The sequence below is a fragment of the Trachymyrmex cornetzi genome, unplaced genomic scaffold (genome assembly GCF_001594075.2).
Source record: "Trachymyrmex cornetzi isolate Tcor2-1 unplaced genomic scaffold, Tcor1.1 scaffold39, whole genome shotgun sequence".
Taxonomy (NCBI): domain Eukaryota; kingdom Metazoa; phylum Arthropoda; class Insecta; order Hymenoptera; family Formicidae; genus Trachymyrmex; species Trachymyrmex cornetzi.
Genome location: NW_017298640.1, coordinates 71,568 through 80,391, shown reverse-complemented (window position 1 = coordinate 80,391; position 8,824 = coordinate 71,568).

Genomic DNA, 8,824 nt, shown 5'->3' with positions numbered 1-8,824 from the left:
CATGTAAGTCAATTATATTGTATCTTTATTGCTGAGGATGACTCCAAAGAGAGTCGAAACGTCCAAATACAGAAGACTTTAAGCTAACATCTGAGTATGGTTTTCACCTATCTTTGCGCCGTTCAACGTTGCTTGACTCTCACTAGCCTAATTTAGTCATACTTTTGATAGTGGTACATACACAATTTATTTCAAATGAGTAGTTAATTTTAAATTGTATCAAGTTTAACATTGAGAATGACCCAATTAGGGTCGAAACATTTGTTATAATAAACTTTTGTTTTTTAATAACACAGTATTAAGACCTGGCTTGGCTCGTAGCTTTATACTTATTATTAATTTTATAAATTATTTGAATCTTTTTTCTTATATTATTTCTTTATACGATTTTATCTGGCATTTTTAGCAAACATGTATAATACGTATATATACATGTATATACAAAACTAATAAGTTATAAAATTAGCATCATATATTATCAATTTTTTTTACTCTTAATCACTTAAATTTTAACAGTCACGCAACTTTTGTAAGACCAACCGTCTTTAACAGTGTTTCGTCAGTGCCGTAACTAAACCGTCGAGAGATAATCGTTGCAACCGCCTCAACGGATTGAAATCGTCCTTATCTCTTAATCTCTTAGTCTTCGCACAATGTATGGTGGAAATATACGAAAGGTAGCATTCTCTGGAAAATGGATGCGCAGTCGTCGTTCTACTCAACCAATGGGATACATTCTCCAAAATGCACACGAAAGAGTACGATATAGTATATGGATCTATGTTCCTTTGGTTACATTGGTCTTTATAGTTTGCGAGTTTAATTCAATTTAATTCATTTGCGAAGTAAAATTATGCCATGGTGTAGTGCATCTAATTGTCAAAATAGATCTATTAATCCTGCAGCAAAGAACGTAAAGTATTTTATGTTCCCAAAGCCTGAAATTCGACAACTCGAGTGGCTCAATGCGTGCCAATAATAGCAAATAATAAATTAATAAATAAACTCATTATATTATAATAAACTACAATATAATAAAAACAAATTATTATATATAATTATTGTCGCCCTTGATCCCTTGATGAAAATGTAACGCTTTTCGAAGTGTGAATAAAAAGTTTTAACGCTTCTTAAACATTTCATCGATTCCATTGACTCTTAGTCAGTGGTTTTGAATACGGTATTCGTACACGCTCCCCCAATTCTCCCCAAACGCTCTGTAAAGTGTGCCCAAAACACATCTGTTACATTTTCCACACGTGTGTGTGTGTTTTAAATATTTATTTTTCATTAACGTTTTCCAAACGCTCCACAATATTCTGCAAAGAGTGCATGGAGTGATACACACTTCCTAACACTTCATTCATTGGTATTTCATCTACGCTTCCTAAACGTTCCAAAAAGTTTGCGGAACCTCGATATACCAATTGATACGCATCGCTAGTTGCAGCATTGATATATCCAAATATTAACAAAAAAAATATCGATAAAATATAAACAATATCGATAAAAAATTGAAATTTTTATGTAAAACTATAAAAGTATATTACAAAGTTGAAAATTCTATAATGGTTATATTTATATTTAGATCGATATGTTACTTAAAACGTTTCACAAAGGGAAAAATAATCGAGATTAATGGCGTTTTCGGCCCGACCGGGTTTGCACTAACCTGGATTGAATTAATAACGTTTCTTCTACAGGTAGAGCGTGTAATGTTAATTAATAGCAAAGCATTTTTCAACCCAGTGTTGGTGCAAACCGTCGGGTCGAAAACGCTGTAAGTTTCGATGATTGCATAAGAAAGAAGAGAACAAAGCATCAATTCGCAGCAAAAACAAACGAACCAAATATATGAATTTAAAGGACATGAAATCTTCATAGCTTGCATAATATAATTGAGACACATTTATACGTATTAATACCTTACGAAATAATATCTTAAAGAATTCTTTAAAATAATAACTACAAGTCGGGAGTATGATTCTGCAAGCATATACATTGTATATCTACCGCCGGCGTTGGTTATTTACTTAAATATATACTTATTTTTTTATAATATATATACTATAAAAAGATACTTTGTGGATATATTAAGAAAGATATTTTTGTTGAAATAAACATTTACACAAAGATATTTCCATAAAAAAAAGATATTTTATAAATACTAATCTTCGATTGACAGCAAATTTAAAAATAATAATTATTGCAAATGTAAAGTTAACCGATTTTGCGACTTATTTAAATAATATTTCTCGTTCGAGAAAACAAACGTTCGGACGGAACAGGTATGGCTATAATGGTTAAATAACATTTGGCTAGCTTTAATAAAGAGTATTTACAATCTTACGTATCGAAGGTCGATATAGGCACATTCTATATTGATACACTGACAAAATTTTTGTACATAAATATCACCGACAAAATTATCGACGTTTTTTTATCAGTTATCGAATGGAAAAATATCGATATATCGATTATCGAAGCTGTATCGCTCATCTCTATCGCAAAAAGTACACGGAGCATTCAAATATGTTTCGTGTACACTTTCAGGATATAGAAATAAAATTTTTTTATCAATAATATCCTGCTCGTTATTGAAAACACAATAGAATAATACATGTAAAATAACGGCCAAAGACGAGCGAAAAATAAGATATTTTGCTATAATTAAAATCATTTTAATGTTCGATTTACATTAGTCTAGCAAAACTAGTTTCGATCCTACTGAGTCTTCTTCAGTCGCAAAGTATATTACATTAAATAATATATCAATTGATATATTAAAAGTCTTACATTATAAAAAATCGGAATATATCGACTGTAGTATCAATTCAATATATTAAAATATTTAATTTCAACAAAACTCAATAAAATTCCTGTGACACAACAGGGTGAGGATGGAGAGAGGCGGATCATATTCTTTCCGTATATCAAAAGAGCTTCTCATTTTCAATTTTGTGCTAAGCTCCTTGCATTTTGGAGGTGGTATTTCATTGATTATCCCCACCACGCCGTACAGCCAGGATGAGCAATGCTTGTGTATTTCCACTATAGGCGATTTTTAGTGATCGTTTGGTATAATACATGTACTAAGATTATCATTGGTAGATGTTGATAGGATGGAGCTTATTCTGATAACCTGTATGTACAACTATTATGCTAAAATTGTTGATTTTTTTATACGTACAAATATTCGATGCTTTTTTATAAATAATTTCTTACTCGAATGTGATATATAATAGAAGAGACAGAGAAAATAAGACACGAATTAAACGGCTAGTTTCGGCTCTACTACTAATGACCAAACACGCAAGAACGTTCTAGTAAAGTTTAGTACACTTTGGTTGTTATACTTGAATCACGCCAAAAATTGCCTCATAGCACAATGTTCAATAGTTGTCCGTAGTACCAAGACTTCGTAAGAGGCTGACAATATTGTCCAGGATTCAACGATTCCTCCGGATTCGAAGATCCAGAAACAGATCGAGCAGTACGTCTCGGGACCAAAGGATTACTGCTTTTTATGCTCCAAACGATTCGGCAGTCCAAAAACTTCTCAAAATATCTGGCTTGAAGGATCCAAAACCGCTGTTGGATAATTGCATATAAATTTCGAGTTCTTCAACTTCACGAGCGACGCAACCGAGGAATGGATATCTAACTTTTTAAATTTGAGTCACGGACAATTATGGTATAGGCAGATTTGGTTGATATTTTGATATTTTATTCAGACTACTTTGAATTAGGCGATGTCGTATTTCACATCAGAATGAGAAGTGAACTCATGTTCTGATTAGTAATGAAAGCCGGCTAATACCATTGGTGACATTTATATTTCCGAATATCTGCACTGAGAGAAAAAAATAGTACCAGTAACTATAAAAGTATAGTGAAATAGCACCTCAAGAATAAAAAATAGTTGTTGGAAAAAAAGTCTCATAGTTAATTGAAATACAGAAATATAGTTGGAATAAGTGGACAAATTTATTTGACACGACTATGGACGAATAGTTAAGTGGCAAACTATATTTTTATCGTATTAGTACTACATTGAGAATTGTTGCCGCAACTACAAAAGTATGGTGAAATAGCACCTCAACTATTCATAATTAGTTATGGGAAGAAAAATACCGTAGTTAATGGAAATGCACAAATATTGGTAAATACAACCAAATAATATAGTTATTATTACTACACTGAGAATCGTTGCCGCAACTACAAAAATATGGTGAAATAGCACTTCAACTATTCATAATTAATATTTTTATTTTTAGACCGTATATGTGAGAAACACAATCAATACTAGAAATTTAAATGCCTATTACGGTCGAAGCTGGATCTTCGTTGCTTTTTTTTTTATATAATTCAATCTTGAATTACTAATATATACTATATATGTACTTGCATATATATCATATTGTAGTCTTTTTCAAACTGCGCGCCGAATTGTTTTTTCGGACTAAATAAACGCAATTAAAACTACTCTAGTAATCGCGAATTAAATTGACAAGCAATTTAATAATTTGATGCTACTATCAAGCATCATATATTATAAAGATGTTAGTATATTAAAACTGTTAATAAATTTATTGCGAAAAATATTACCCCGGCCGGGACTTGAACCCGGATCTCTTGCATATAGTATATATAGTATATATTAGTAATTCAAGATTGAATTATTTAAAAAAAAAAGCAACGAAGATCCAGCTCTTCGACCGTAATAGGCATTTAAATTTCTAGTATTCATAATCAGTTATGGGAACAAAAATATCATAGTTAATTGAAATGCAGATATTGGCAAAATATAACTAAATAATATAATTAATATTTGTAAACAGTTTTGCGATTATTGCCAATAATATTGTTGCCACAACTATATTTTTATAGTTATTATTATAATAATTTTTTTTTTGAAGATACAATTTTTATTTCTTAATTATTATATCAATATGTACAATTTATTTATATATTTGTTACGCATACAATTTATTTAATTACAATTACGCATTGGATATTTGAAAAAACGCATGGGGTATCGACGGGATTTGAACTTAAGACCTCTAGGGGTGCGTTCCGTTTCTCGCATGATGCGCATAATGCATCGTTGTTGCTCACCAAATGTTAAACAAGGACAATGGATGCATCATGCGCATCATGCGCGATACGGAACGCACCTTAGGTTAGTAACTTACCTACGCTAACGCTGAGCTAATCACACTCGCGCGAATCAAACAAGATTTTTCGCAAGAGTGCATCAAAATCTGTTTCCCTGAATAATTTTACAAATTATTTATATCTTATGTAACACAAGAATAAATTGTATGTAATTAATAATAGTTATGGCAACCATTCAACTTTAGTTGAAACAACTTTAAAGTAGTAAAATGCTATAGTTAATGTTATTTTTCCCATAAAAATCCAACTTTTACTTATTACTTGTCGTAATCATTCATCTTTAGTATCGGTAACTTTTAAAATCGAAAATTGTACCTCCATTTAAAACAATTATAAAATTATTATTGAATTAAGTATAATATAGTTTATTCAGTCAAGTATAATAGTTCTACATACAAAACTTGGATCATTGTCAAATTTATAGTTGGTGTACGACTATGAAATTTTCTCTCAGTGTGCTTTGGTAATATTTTATTTCTTTCTCCGCTAAGAGAAAAATCTTTGACATTTGTAACTATATTATATATTATTATAATTACGATTATTACAGATATAATAGTAATAATAGTAACTATGTGTATAGTTCTAGCAATAAATGTATATAGTTGGCAATCTAAAATGATGCGTCTTTATAAGAGAAATGCGATTGAGTAATTTTCTTCATGTAAACGTTTATGCGGCTGTGCAAGTTTGTGTGGATATACCCTAAATCGCACGTGAAATACATAACAGAGCATATAAACGTATAACATAAAACCGCTAAATCAAGCATCCAGTGTTAAGTTGCCATATTCATTTACATGAGATGCTCATTGTTCAGCGATCGTATGTTATGCTTATGCTCTGTTATGCATTTCACGTGAGACAGATTCAACTATTATTCTTCCCATGATGCTTGTACAACTTTTACCTATTAATTGTCGTAACCATTCAACTTGCGTAGTATTAACTTTAAAAAGTTAAAATATTATAATAACATTAACTACGTTATAATAACATTAACTACGGTTACTGCTACTACAGTTGAAAGGTTGCAACGACTGAGTTGGAACTACAGTTGAATGATTGCAACAACTAATAGGTAAGGGTTACACAAACTCCATGGGAAGAATAATATTCAATATAGAATTTCGCATTTCTAAAGTTATTGCTACAAAAGTTGAATGGTTATGACAACTAATAGTTAAAGATTGTACAAACTTCGTGCGAAAAATAACACTAAAACTTATTGTCATTGAAATGCATATCAAAGTATAAGCATAACAGAATATCGCTAAACCAATAGGCATCCAAAGCTTAAAGTCGTCATATTATTGATTTACACATGATCCTTTTGCTCAACTGTCTTATGTTATGCTTATGCTCTGTTATGCATTTCATATACAATCAGCTTTAAGCGGGGAGCACAGACTCTTACATAATGCATAACATATGAGGCATAAGAAAATGAACCAATCAAAGTCCTTTATTTCCTTCCTTTTTTGTGAAATAAAGGACACTGATTGGTTGATTTTCTATGCTTCATGTTTTATGCGTTGTGCTCCCCGCTTTAAGGGTTTCACACATGAAATGCATAACAGAGCATAAGCATAATATAAAACTGCTGGACCAATGAACATCTAGCATAATGTCGTCATATTGATTTACACAAGATGCTCATTGGTTTAGCGGCCTTATGTTATACTTATACTCTGTTATGCATTTCATGTGCGAAGCCCTTTAGTGTTATACTATGCATGAAGCTTATTTAATCATTACCTATTAGTTCTCATAACTGTTCAACTTTAGTAGTACTAACTTTAAAAAGCCAAAATTAATCTAAAAGCTATAATTAATCTTACTCTTCGCATGAAGCTTGTGTAACCTTTACCTATTTGTTGTAGTAACTATACAACTTTAATAGCAACAACCTTAAAAAGCTAAAACGTTATAGTTAATTTTATTTTTCGCACGAAGCTTGTTCAACCTTTACTTATTAGTTGTGGTAACCATTCAACTGTAGTAGCAACAACTTTATAAAGTTGAAACGCTATAGTTAATGTTATTCTTCGCACGAAGCTTGTTCAACCTTTATCTATTAGTTGTCGTAACCATTCAACTGTAGTAGCAGCAACTTAAAAAATAATAAATTATTATCTTTAGTTGAATCAACTATAGAATTATTTTTGGATTAACTATAATATAGTTAACTCAGCTATATATATTAGTTCTACGTGCAAAACTTGTATAGTTGTCACCTTTATAGTTGTCATAACTATGAATTTTTCTCTCAGTGTGCGAATTCTCGTGATTATACTCCGAACTCGTTAAACCGTTTCTTCGAAACATATCTATAGAAGGCAATATAATAAGATAATACGAAACATCTACTATTTAGAGAAACTTGTTTTTGGGATATTTCTCGTATTATTATTACACGGATGCTTCATAGATGAGCATATATATTTACGGTGCAATAATATTCAATAAATCATAAATCATGTAGAACTATAAATTGTTTCTGTAACACACATAAATATTCCAGTATAGATAATAACAATGGAAGTGCGGTTTTAAATAAAAATCAAGTGTTACATTATATGTATGTTATATGTATCTATAAATACTAGGGTAATAATAAATCATAAAATTAATTTGTTTTATTATAAGCTAATTATTCAAATTTTATCAATCACGCAAATTTCTATTAAATGTTTAGTCTGTTAAATTTTTTTTGTCGTTACTATTGATAATAAAGCATTCTAACGATTTTCTTTTACTAAAGATTGTTAAGTATTAATGTACAAAGTTTTTTAAATTGTATCTATGATTGCGCTGTATAGTGAGTTGAGTGCCAAAATAGATTTTATAAAGTTTTTGATTTATATATACATATTTAATTAAAATTAAAAATTATATTTCAACGTATCGTGGTAAACATAAAGTAAAATAAAAGAAAAATTATAAAATTATACGAGATATGTAACATGTTAAGATTTGAGATTTTCAGAAATTAGTTTTGTATTTTTTTTTTAGTATCTACTATATGCTATTGAAATTATTAATTTCTGTTTTTAATTTTTGTACACGCACATTGCACTTTTCTGTGTTTTTAGTAAATGTGGCAGCATGACTCACTTATGCGTTTCATCAAATCTAATATTTGTAATAGCGATCTGGGTATTTTATATAAAAGTTTGTGTTTTGGAACAACGTGAAGCTGTAAACTGAAATTCTCATTCTGCATTAATCTCTTACAATATATTCACTAAGTGATCTCATGTAAAGTATGTAAAGTGAAAGAGTGAGTGGAAGATAGATCAGTATGTAACATTTTTATCTTTTATCGAAACAAAAATTGATACTGATGAAAAGATTCTAGAATAGAGAAGTTTTGCTAATAATTTTATCAATATGTGAAACTAGTCTAGATTATAAATGTAGAGGTCGATGATACTGTTCTTTTTTGTAGCGATACTACATGGCTGCGTCTTCATCTTTTCATGCATCGTTATGGAAATTCATACTACAGTTAAAAAACGAATTGAGATTGATGCATGCGAATACATCATTTTCGTTATGGATTTGGCAGTTAAATCGTCAGATACAGAATTTGGAAGAGCGTGGCTAATCTTGAATCAGATCGTGGATAAGTATTCCCATTCTT